The sequence below is a fragment of the Wolffia australiana genome, chromosome 1 (assembly GCF_029677425.1).
Source record: "Wolffia australiana isolate 7733 chromosome 1, ASM2967742v1".
Lineage (NCBI taxonomy): Eukaryota > Viridiplantae > Streptophyta > Magnoliopsida > Alismatales > Araceae > Wolffia > Wolffia australiana.
Window position 1 is genome coordinate 9984500 of NC_135835.1, and position 13121 is coordinate 9997620.

The window sequence follows — 13121 nt, forward strand, 5'->3', positions numbered from 1 at the left end:
AGAAATAATTAGGGAAAAAATTTTTCTGCATTTAAAATTCCAAAAACAATCAGAAAAAATCCCTAAAATTAGTTTAATCAATTTCTAGTGATTTTAACATCTAACAAATTTCTAACTCTTGTTTCTAATATTTCTTGTGGTTTTTGGTTTAAATTAAATTACAGGAAATTCTAAATATTTATTTTCAATTTATGGTGTTAATTAAAATTAAAAAAATGATTGTAGAATATTTTTAGCACTTTTCTTCCTAATTATGCTTCAATTTAAATCATAGGAAATTGTATAAATTAGCTAAAAATTCATAAAAATATCAGAAATTATATTTCTCACTTAAATTCATCTCCTCCATTCCACGCTTGAGAAAAATTCTGAAATTAAATTTCTGCCTTGCCCCCTTACTTGTCCTATATCAATTATAGAGTATTCAAGTGGAAATTTTCATAATTAATGTTGGTTAAGTCTGAATCAAATCAACTACATAAAACCCCCTAAATTTGGACTTATCACGAGGCTAGTACTAGTTTGAATATCATATATTCAAGGACTTCATTAAAAAATATCACACGGTACTACCGTTGGTTGTATTTACTTCAGTGGACTCAAATGTGATATAAATGTATGATTGGCTTGATGATCAAAAAATATCCAGAAAATATAAGTGATTGACGCGCCAATTGCACATTCCACATCTCACACAGTATTCATGTAATGGATGTGAGATGCTTATAATGAATTCCATGAATACATGTTATGACTAACTTAATTATGATCATTTGAGGATATTCTAGAAGGATTTTTTTAGTAGAACAATGTTATCAAGTCCCACTCGTATCATGAATATGGTCGATCATGTAGCCATTAGTGTGGATACATTAATGATAGATAATGTGTAAATTTTAGTGTAAAGCTTCCGCTAAAGTTATGTATGAATCCCTGAATCTTATTATACCTAATTATCAATAATGTTATTAAATGTCTTGGTTCTATAAGTGATTCATAGTTTGAAGCACCAAAGACATCCCACAAATAGACATTTACATTTTTTACTGTAACCTATTATTCCTAATCATACAATTCTAAACCAATTAACTCACACAATGCACAAAGTTCATAGAAGCAATTGAGAAATCAATATGAGATTGTCCTTTCTCCGTGTAATATGAGACATCTTAATAACATAAAGTATATGGTAATGATTATGTATTGTTATGCCTCATTTAATTATTTATTTTAGTTCTAAGTACATAATTTGCACTTTATGATTACATATGAAAACATTACCTTACTATAAACTATTTATTTTATTAATTTAGGAAAATAAACCCATTTGAATCAGGTGGACTATTCTTACTATTTTCTAAAAAAATTTTGAAGTGGAAGGTTTAAGTAAATAAAATATTAAATTGTGCATGAAAATGTGATATAATAAGATTCATAACCCATGTTGTAGATCTGAATAGGATGTCCAATATTCAGAAGGAGAAAAGTCACAAACTCAATAATTTAACTTTGGAGATCCTTTCCTGTTAGAAGATAAACAAAAGCATGGATCAAGGCAAGATTCAAGATATAAAAAAACCACTAATTCATTGGAATTAGAAACATGAATATAAAACCTAGACCTTATCTATTTAAACTTCTCTCCCCCCCTCTTTGTATCCAATCCTTTTTATGTTAAACCAATAAATTGTAGTCAGCCTTTGTCATTAGTTTTATTGATTTCAATCTTTCTTAAAGATGTCAAATCGAGACATCAGTGATCCAATTCTGTTTATTCAGAGAAGAAGAATGAAGAACAATATCTCAGTCCCTAACAATGTGACAATGAGATTGATGTGTTTATTATAGATTTTCTCATATTTCATTTTGCCTTTGTCGCTATTTATTATCCATGAAGATAGTCAAGATACAGACCCTTCATATGCTTCCAAACATGGCTTAAAATCCTTCTTCAGTAAAAGTTATAGTTTTTTCATACACCCATGCCACATTCCAATTCCACCACTTGCCACAACACCACCACCCTGAATTGATGCCCTCTCTGTGTGCGGGTACCCATAATGTCCACCCATAAAATGCGAGTGAAGGTATATTATTTACTTATAATTTAAAATTACTATAAACTTATTTGAATCATATAAATTTATATTTATAAATTAAAATCATTTTAATTTTATATTATAAAAATATCTTAGAAATCATGTACAGTTATTAGATTTCATTTAAATTAATTAGGTATTTTTTGAATTACTTTTAATTAGTTGTCCTTATTTCATATTAATTAATACCTAAAAAATCATAACAAATAAAATATGAAAATACTTCCAAAAAATAGTATAAACATATTTTCACTAATATTCACTTTTTCAATACCAACTCTCTTTGGATTTGACCCTTTGGCACAATGTTCTTATTAATGAAATTATCAAATAAATTTTTTTGCATTAATCAAAATCTTAAAAAATTGCTATAAAATAATTTTTTATTTCATCAAAGTTCAACGAAGATGATGGAATAAATTTCTTGGCCAATATGGTGGAACATGTCAAAATAGTTATATGATGATTTCCCCATTCATTAGTACTAATTGGAATGACAGATTAGGATTTGACAGTTGGCCACACCTCAAATAATCCAAGGAGATTCAATTAGACGAGGGATTATACATGCATTGTTTCATGATGGTGGTAAATGTCCATCTTATCTTCTAAATCACAAGTTATAGCTTGACACTCCGTGTGAGGAAGCTCTGATGGATAATATGTGGCCATCAAGCCAATAATACCACCATGTTTATTTAAATTTGTTGAATAAAATGTTATGTTCATTATTATTGTAGTGTGATGATTGAATAAAATATTATAATGAAGTCCATGAATACGTGCAATGACCTACTGAATTATGATGAAATCATAATACATTAATCACTAGTCTTTAAACACGATTTTAAATATTCCTAATTCGATGGATAGTCGACGGGGACATCAAATTATTCGGATAGAATAGCACTAACTGTTCGTACTTATATGATAAGTATAACTGATATTGTGTCTATTAGTGTGGCGACACTAAGGACAGATAATGGGTGCTCTTTGGAGAAAGAGTTCGCTGAATTGATCCGTACGAATCCATGAATGGTATTATACCTAAACGTCAATCAGGTTATTCATGTCACGGTTTTACAAGTGATCCATTGAACTGAGACACCAAGGACATCTCGTGAATGGCAGAGTACATATTGACTATGACTTACGAGCCTCTAATCATGTGATTCAAACAAGTCATATCGTAGATGTAGTAAAAAGCTCATGGAGATGATTGAGTGGTCAAGATAGGATCATCTGCCCTCAATAGAAGAGGAGATTGACTCAAGGAAGAGGATGCATAACATCCCTAGCCAGGGTAGTGAGGATATTGGAGAAGGAGTTCTCCAATGATCCTCGTTGCGCATCCGTACCAATCAAATGACAGATTAGGGTTTGATGATAAACCATACACTAAGTCATTTGAGAGTTTCACGAGATGATGGATTATACATATATGGTAACCGATGGCAGTAAAGGTTCCATGAGAGAGTTCCAGCACTACTAGTATCTTCTAGATCACGAGGTGTAGCTTGACACCCCACGAGCTAGAAACTTAATTTATCGATTGGGTTAAATCGATACTTACTTAATCAATCTATATGTTGATATAGTTAATTATTAAGGTTGGCCAATAATTGTTATTGGGCCACTAAAGTTATTAACTAGAATGATACATGGGCCTAGAGGGTCACACACATAAGGTCATAATGGCATTGGTGGTTATATTTTCTTTGTAGGGTTTTTGAAAAAGACTTAAGTAAAATATAAATAGGGAAGGGGCACTCATTTCAAGCACCGTGGCCAACCAGAATTGAGAGCCCTTCCTTTCTCCACTCAACCTAGGAGAGTGTCTTCATAGTGAGAATCTCTTCAAGATTTTCAAGGAGAGTTGACGAAGAAGAGTTGGAGATCTAAGCGCCAAGTAATCACGTGGATACTTCTACAGGCCAGACACATAAGCGGCTTCGGAATGATATCAGAGCGGCAAATTCAAGGGTGGAACAAGTTCCCAGCAAGGTACATTTGATGTATGTTTTTAAAGATCAATTATGAATTGATCAACACACTTCCACATCTATGGAATCATGTTTTCCATGGATGAACCAAGGCACAGAACCCAATAAAGTCAACATATCAATTGGGATAAATCAATCAATAATTCATTCATTAATCAATTTGTTGGTATAGTTAATTGATTAGGTTTACAAATAGATGTTATTGTGGCATTCTATTAACTATATTGATACGCATGCCTAGAGGGTAAAACACAAAGTGGTCTTTTGGACATTTAACGATATACTTCAACTTTAGAGTTTTAAAGAAAAAATTCATTTCCTATAAATAGGAGATGCCATGAATAAAATTCACATAGGAGAGATTATGGAGGTGATAATCCTTCTTCTCCACTCTCAATAGGGTTAGAACGATTAACAAAGGTGGTGGATCAATAATGAGGCTCATCGAGAGGAAGGTGGATATTAGACCTCTCAAGGATCCCATGGATAGATCTAGGCTTATATTATTGAAAAAATTAACATGCCTTGCTTAAACAATTGAGAAATCACAAATATAGTGCAGGGACGCGGCCGGGACGGGACGTGGACGGTTCGGGACGAAATTCATCCCGTCCTACGTCCGATGTTAGAGTATGGACGAAGGATGGGATGGTTTTTCGTCTGCAGTCAAAAAAACCGTCCCGTCCAATAATCCCGGGATGAAAATTCGTCCCGTCCAATCCTCCCGGGATGAATTTTCATCCCGAAATTCGTCCCGGATGAAAAATACATTATATATTAATAATATATTATAATACATTATAAATTGTCCTCGCCAGGCCACGTGTCAACATCGCAACCGTTGGATGTGAATCCGACGGTTTCCCGTCCAGATTCGTCCGTCCGTCGTCCGGGGACCTCCTGACGGACGATTTTTTCGCCCTGCAGGACGAAACCGCCCCGCCCGGGGTCCCCGGATGAATTTTCGTCCCAGAATTCGTCCTTGCCCCCGGACGGGACAATTTTTTTGTCCGGGGACGAAAAAACCGTCCCGTCCGCATCCCAGCACTATAATCACAAATTCATTCTGTGTAAAGATGATTCAATCATCATATGTTCATTGTTATGATTTAGTCTTGTCTTCCACTGCATTAATCATAAATGAACCATGTCAACTGCAATCACAGAACCCAACACAATAATATTTAGGGATTATATACCTATTACAAATTTGACTTCTGATACAAAGCATGATAATTATATGTACATTTATATGATATAAGACACTGAATATTAAAATCTAAAGTGATGAAGACATAACCTCGCATAAAAGTATTACACATTTGATAACATATAAATTCTATTTATTTGTTTTGAATTTCAAACTAATGAAATATGTGAATGGTGTGAACCAAAATGTGTTTCATGTTACAAATCAAGCTGAAATCTAGTATAAATGGCCGGTTGAGGGTATGAAATGGCATTTGAAGGAGAAAGAATGAAGCTATTACTGAAAATCATGGATTTAATTGACTCGATACAAACTCAATTGCATAACATAATATCCAATAGAAGGATCCAATGAAAGAAAATTTTATGTTGTAAAAATTGTAGACTATAGTCGAAAATTAATATTGTAGAAAAGTTTTTTATAAGCTCGAAAATATACGTCTATATGTCGTTATTTTGGGAGTTTTTTGAACTTAATCACTAAATTTATATATCCCTTAATGCTTGAGTAAGGGGTCGAACCCTAGGGAGGCAATAGAAAAAATTCACTTTTCTCTCTAATTAGGGCTTAGAATTTGAATCCTAAATGAAATGTTGTTTTAATTACTTATTTAAATGCTAATACTTGTAGTTTTAAACTAACATTCTATCCTTTTGAACTTAAATGATTTTATGTTATTCAATAACATAGATTTAAAATCACTCAACTTTATCGTTTTATTTGATTTAAAGTCTTTAATTGTTTTGAATTATATTTTTTAAGTTTGTTTTAGTGAATTTTAAATCTATATATAAAATTGATTTAATTCTAAATGTTTTGTATTTTATTTGATTTATTTTTGACGGATTTAGGATGTTAAGAGTACGTTCTTTTTTAATTTAATTTTTATTTTATCCTCATTCCTTTGAAATTGTGAAAATGCCCTGTGATATCAAATCGTGAATATGTATATATATTTTTGTTTATTAATATATTTATATATATATATTGTTTGAAATTGAAAGCTAACGTAAATTGGCAAATCGTGAACACGATTTGCCAATTAGGGTGTTCTAACTCAAGTTTGGTCGAGTCAAGGTTCAAATTCGATTCAGGTTTATCTAACTAATTTGATTCAGGCTTGATCAATTCAAAGATAAACTAAAATTTGGAATTAAGTGAACTAAAATTGGGATTAAATTAAAAAAAACACAAACGGCGAACGTGGATGAATTTCAAAACTAGAAAAGTTGGAGAAATGATGAAGCGTAAAATATGTTCAGAATGAACCTAGAAATACCAGGAATAGCTGAGACTTGATTCAGGCGAACTTCGAGCAACGAACGCCGCAGATTTTCCTCCAATTTTTGACTTGAAATTCCTGAAATTTGTGGCGACGGATCAGCGAATTTCTTCCACGAATCGAGCTCCGCATTCTTCTTGGTGGAATCTTGAGTCTTCAAGGGAGCTAGGGATCTCTCTTTGAGCTTTAAAAATCAAGAATGGCTAACACTTTCGTTTCTCCGCTTTTTATCGCCGCGGAATTGGAAGAACACATTCTTCCGATTCAGTTATTATTTTCTCTCCGCTGCGCGTTGTATGCTCCGCGTCCAACGCAAGTGGTTCATTTATGTTTTGCATGGCTCAACTCTGTGGGCGACACGCACGGAACTACGTACATGCGTGTCACGCACCGAAGATGCAAGCACGCTTTCGGATAGGGCTGCGCGGCCCAGCATGTGGTGCGTGATGTTTGCACACCCTGTGCCACTTAGAAACTGTTAACGATTAAACTGGCCCAATAAGGGCCAGTTTTAATTAAAAATCATTTTTATTAGCAAAACAATTAAAATAAAATTAAAAAATGATTATTAATGCCTTAAATGATTTTATTAATTTTGAAAATTCATTTAATTTGTTTATTTTATTTTTTTGTTTATAGAAATAGTCATTTAATTTTATTTAAAATTCATTTTAAAAACATTTATAGTGTAAAAATTGACCTAAATATTGAGTAAAAGTATTATTTAACTTGAAATTCAAGGCATTTGTTAGTTTAACCTAAAATGGTGATAACATGCATTAAAAATCAATGTTTTTATGAATTAAAAGCCCAAAAATATGATGAAATTAGCATTCATTTAGCTCCTATTTGCATGTTATCAGTTTTGAATAAATATTATAGAAAATTTGCAGAAAGATCGAGATTCAATTTCTAGTGAAGTAAAAAAATTTCAGGTAATTTTTTATTTGGTACCTTAGAAAATATTCCAGAGAAAAAAAATTCAATTTTCTTAAGAAAGAAAAATTTATAGATAAATGTTCTCCTTAATATTTTAGACAATATTTCAAATTATATTTTCATATTAAAATGGTGGTTTAGTTTTTGTTCTAAGTTAAATCCTGTATATGGACAATTTAAATAAGAGATAATTTTAGAAATCAATTTTCAGTGATGACTAAATAGTTGTGTTTGCTAAAATCAACAAAGCGTCAAGATCACAGAGAACGTAATTGATGGCATATAGACGGATGATGAAAGAGGCAATATATGCATACAAAAGCTGGAGGGAGCGATTGCAAGAGAGAGCTAAAGAGAAAGAATGGGGATGGGGATGGCCAATGTAGACATGGGTAAGCAGCGTAGATGGAGTTGTGCATATATGTATGCATATATAGTGAAACATGATATATAGAGAGAGTTTGAATGGAGAAGATAGAGATAGTATAGAGTTGCTGTTAGGGAGATAGATTAGATAGACATAACAATTGAGACTTTTTAAACATATAATGAAAAAAAAGATGGGATTCTGCAGATTGAGATGGTCGACAGGAGGAAATGCGTAGAGATGTAGAAATTAAAAGGGTGACCTTGGTGGGATTGTGAAGTAGGAGCTTGAGGATGTCATATTTCTCATTGATACAAACCCCATACTCCCCCTCTCTCTCCCCATACAAGGCCCCATAAATATGCGGCAATATCTTCCTTGGTCATCATCCCCATCATCATCATCATCATCATCATTGTCCCCACCGTCATAGTCATTGTCTATACCTTTCTTGGTCAATACCGCCATCATCGTTGGTCGTCTTCCTTCTCGTCAATGGTTGTTATCACATTATCATTGGACGTCATCCCTCATCGTTCTAAATATGACACTATTATAAATATGTCATAAATCTGTCATCGTCCCTATCATCCACAATCATCGTCCCTGACATCATCCATGTATGGCCGTTGTCCCCATACCTCCACTGTCATTATCGACGATTGTCCTCCACATCTTCTCCATATCATACACCATTACATATTTTTCTTTCATTTAATATAGATTTCTTCACATTTTGCGTTATCCCTGAATGTCATCATCTTCATCAATTAAATCATTTCTGTCATCAGTTAACCATCATCTGTGATGGATGACTGGATATAGTTTGTTCAATCATTTGTATGTTGCTAAAGAAGGTGATGGATGACTCTTTTCAGACTGGCGAATGATTTTTTTTCATCTGTCCAACATAACAGATATATCAATGGAATGATCAAAGATGGGAGATGAAAACATGATAGAAAATTTTAGATAGATCAGAAAATGAAGTCCAAGGAATGTGCAATCAAAGTTTCCCTTGATCGGTCTGAACTTTGAACCACACTTGAGAGTGTGGCATAAATTGGGTATACATGGTTAGTATTCAAGGAACATGATATGACATCACAAATCTTGGTGATTCTTTTTTTGTTCATTGATATTTTGACATTACATTATTGGAACTAATCAACCCAATGCCAAACACTTATGCATCTGGAGTATATAATGACTTATAATAAGATGTTATAACTATCAAAGTAGTTCTTATCGAAAGAATAAAAATAATATACGTGTTATGTCTAACATGAGAACGCGATAAGACTATTTATGAGATTTTTTATAAGATATTTGTATATAAGATAAAGGGCAAATATTCCCATATATCCCGGCTTTTTAAAATCGTCCGCGATCTATCCCATGTTTTTAAAAAGTTCCGCGATCTATCCCCAAATTATTTTATTCCGCGATCTATCCCCAGTTTTTTAAATCGTCCGCGATCTATCCCCGATTTTCTAAAAAAACCGTGATCTATCCCACGTTTTCCCGACGATGATGTGGCGTCCGCCGTGGACGCCGACGTGGGCTGACCGTAATAGACGTGGCATCCAAGTCGAACGCCACGTCATTGTCAGGAAAAAACCCCACTCTTTCTCTCTCCCTCCGCGATCTCTCTCTCTCTCTCTTCCGCGGTCACCTTCTCACTCTCTCTCCCGCGATCTCTCTCTAATTCTCTCCGGGTCTCCCTCTCTCTCTCTCTCTCCCCCTCTCTCTCCCTCTCCGCGATCTCTCTCGGCGGTCTCTCTCTCTCCCTCCCTCTCTCTCTCCGCGATCAGTCTCTCTCTCTCTCTCTCTCTTTCGCGATCTCTCTTCCCCTCTTTCTCTCTCTTCCGTGATCTCTCTCTCTCCCCTTCTCTCTCTCTCTGCGGTCTCTCTCTCCCTCCCTCTCTCTCTCCGCGATCAGTCTCTCTCTCTCTCTCTCCGCGGTCTCTCTTCCCCTCTTTCTCTCTCTCTTTCCGCGAGACTTGGAGAGAGAATGAGAGAAAAACAATGCATATTGGCAATGATTTGAATATCGATAATGCATATTGACAATGATAATGAATATTGATAATGGATATTGATGATGGATATCGTTAATGCATATTGATGATTAATATCTTGTTGATGAATATGGATGGTGAATATCGATAACGAAGGTCGATTTGAATATCGATAATACATATTGACAATGATAATGAATATTAATAATGGATATTGATAATGGATATCGCTAATGCATATTGACAATGATAACATTTATTATCCAATGGATATCTACAGTTTAGATCTATCCAAACCCAGATGGTTTGAAGTCCAATATCGCATCCATTTAGATCCGAGTATCTGCAAGGAAGAAGTATCGATAGTAGTCCGAATATCACTTTTCCGGATCCGGTAACTGATATTGAATATCGATGATGGTATCGATATATCGATAAAAATATAAATTATCAAATCCAATTAAAACCGATACTGATCCTGATCCAATTGGGATATCTACATCTAAACTCGATTTTTGATATTCGATATTCGGACCCATGTTTCGGTATGTGATATTGGGATCAATATCGGAAGAAAATCACGGAAGAAGAGGAAAATCGCGGAAGAAGAAGAAAATCGCGGAAGAAGAAAAAATTCGCGGAAGAAGAGGAAAATTGCGGAAGAGAAATACCGGTTTTGTAGAGACGCTTCTTCGGGATCGATCCTTTTGCCCTTGAATGGATCGCTCGTCGAAATCGCCGGAGAGATGAAAAGGGTTTTTTTCCCCGGCGATTTCCAATCGAAGATGATGACTTATTACAGTTTTTCGACGCGGACGTGGCGTCCGGCTTGGATGCCACGTCTATTACGGTCAGCCCAGCTGCCCACTTCGCCATCTGCGTCGGACGCCAAGTCAGCGTCGAAAAACCCTGGGATAGATTGTGGAACTTTTAAAAAAGGGGGGATAGATTGTGGAACTTTTAAAACCCGAGGGATAGATCACGTGAAAAAACAAAAACGTGGGATAGATCGCTGACGATTTAAAAAACCTGGGATATATGGGAATATTTACCCTAAGATAAATTATCATTTTTAAATACATAAATAAGGAACAAAAAATTATTAAGAATTTCATCATATCTTTAATAAGGGTTAATAATTTTTACATATTGACGTAGGACAACTAAGGAAAAGGTGACTGAGGGAATGGATGGGTTGACGACAGGTATGGGTAATAGGCGGATTATAGGTAGGGATAAAACAGTCCACAGAAATTCACGGTCGAATTCAGATTTAAAAACTGATGAAAATCTGGTGGTGCAGCTCCGACACTTTTCGAGGGCGGGAGTACTGTCTTCCCCCACCACGACGATGCCTAAGCACCGAAATCAATACCCGAATTCACGTCGCAAGGGAATACTCGAGAAGAGGAGAGAAGATATAGAATCTCAAACCAAATCTAAATCTGACAGCGGTGGAAACTTCTCGGGAAAACACTGAATGAGGAACACTTCGACACCAAAGAGTTCAGGCGTACCTCGGCACTATAGTGTGTGAAGAGGTTGCGGGCAATTCTGATCGTGACGAAGCTGGGCGAATCCGGGCGTTGAGCGGCCCACTGGACGAGGACGAGGCTCGGCACCGTAGTGCGTGAAGAGGTTGCGGGCAATTCTGATCGTGACGAAGCTGGGCAAATCCGGGCGTTGAGCGGCCCACTGGACGAGGATGAGGTTGGACGTTCCGGGCGTTGAACGGCCTTGGTTGAGTGCGGTTGTCATGGGCGCAACGTCAAGCGTGGGCGAACACCTACGCGCGCAAAGCGCGCGAAGGGTGCGCGGAGCGCACGGGGCTTGAAGCGCCGACGGCGTACGGACAGGGGCAGCCGGAATGCGGCCTCGGGTGGCCCTGGCGAAGGCTGGCTGGGCGGCGCGCAGGCGGCGCGCGGGCGGCGCACGGTCGGTGTGCGGGCGGCGCGTGGAGCGCGTAGGCGGCGCGCAGGCAGCGCATTGGCGGCGCGCGGGCAACCTGGGTGGCCCCTTGGCGGGCTGCTTGGGCAGCCTTGGGCGAGAGAGAGAGGGTGAGAGGGGAAAAAAAGAGAGAGAGAAAGAGAGAGAATGGAGAGGAGACGGGAGGCCGACGTCGCGAGGCGGCGGCGGCGGCGGCGACGACGATGAAGGCTAGGGTTAAGAGGGACAGGGGAGGCTGGGCAGTCCTCCAAGAAGAGTTAACAAAACTCAATTCTCGAAATAATGACTGCCTGATGTTTCTTGAAAACAATGGCCTATATATAGGCCTTGGAGGAAAGAGAAAATGACGAGAAAATAAAGACGTGTGCCGTGTCACGCCAAAGGGCAGTTGTGGATCTGCCTCTGGCGTCGTGTCATGATGCGCATAGGGACGTGTGTGGGTGGAGACGTGCTTGTCGACGGTTGTGGCATGTTGACTTCGGTTGACTCTGGTTGACCGTGGTCCATAGCGGGCGTGTTGACTCTGGTTGACCGAGGTGACACGTTCGGTGCTGAAGTGTTGGCGTCCTCGCCATCACATATACTCATTTGATGTATTATAATGTCGATAAACTATATAATCATCCTCATATTCTTGTTTTTTATTAATACCTAGTCCCTGAGGAGATTCTCTTACTAATCTCCATAAGTCTGGGTGAGATCAAATCTGTAAAATTTTTGTTTGAGTCGATCAATGTCAAAAAATAATGGAATAATTACACATATTTTATTTTATTTATAATAACATAGCCATATTCGCGTTGATTTAATTGCTCCTTTGTGCTATCATATTTTTATTTTTCTGTTTGTATAAAAGGTAGCACTTTTTCTGGGGATACGGTTAATCAGCAGTCAACGCAAGGTGATTGTATGAGGAAAATCATGCAAAATTTTTGAATTGAACTCTCTAAAAATTGGTCGGTTTCTTGGTTGTCTTCTTCTTTTTCAATTAATAGCTTTGGCTTCAATATCACTCATCAATTTGGTATACTATCAGAAGTTTAAGGCATCCTAATCCCTCATCAAATTTATATCAATAGCTAATACAAGGTCAAACATCCCAATGAACAAAGTTTGGGATGAAAAGGTATTGTTGATAAGTCACAGGTGCAAGTGTATGTGTGTAGAAACTAGGTCTGTGGCAAACATTAAGATAGTTAGTTTTTAATAATCTGACAAATCTCGCGAAGGACCCCAATTTTCAGAGGAATGTC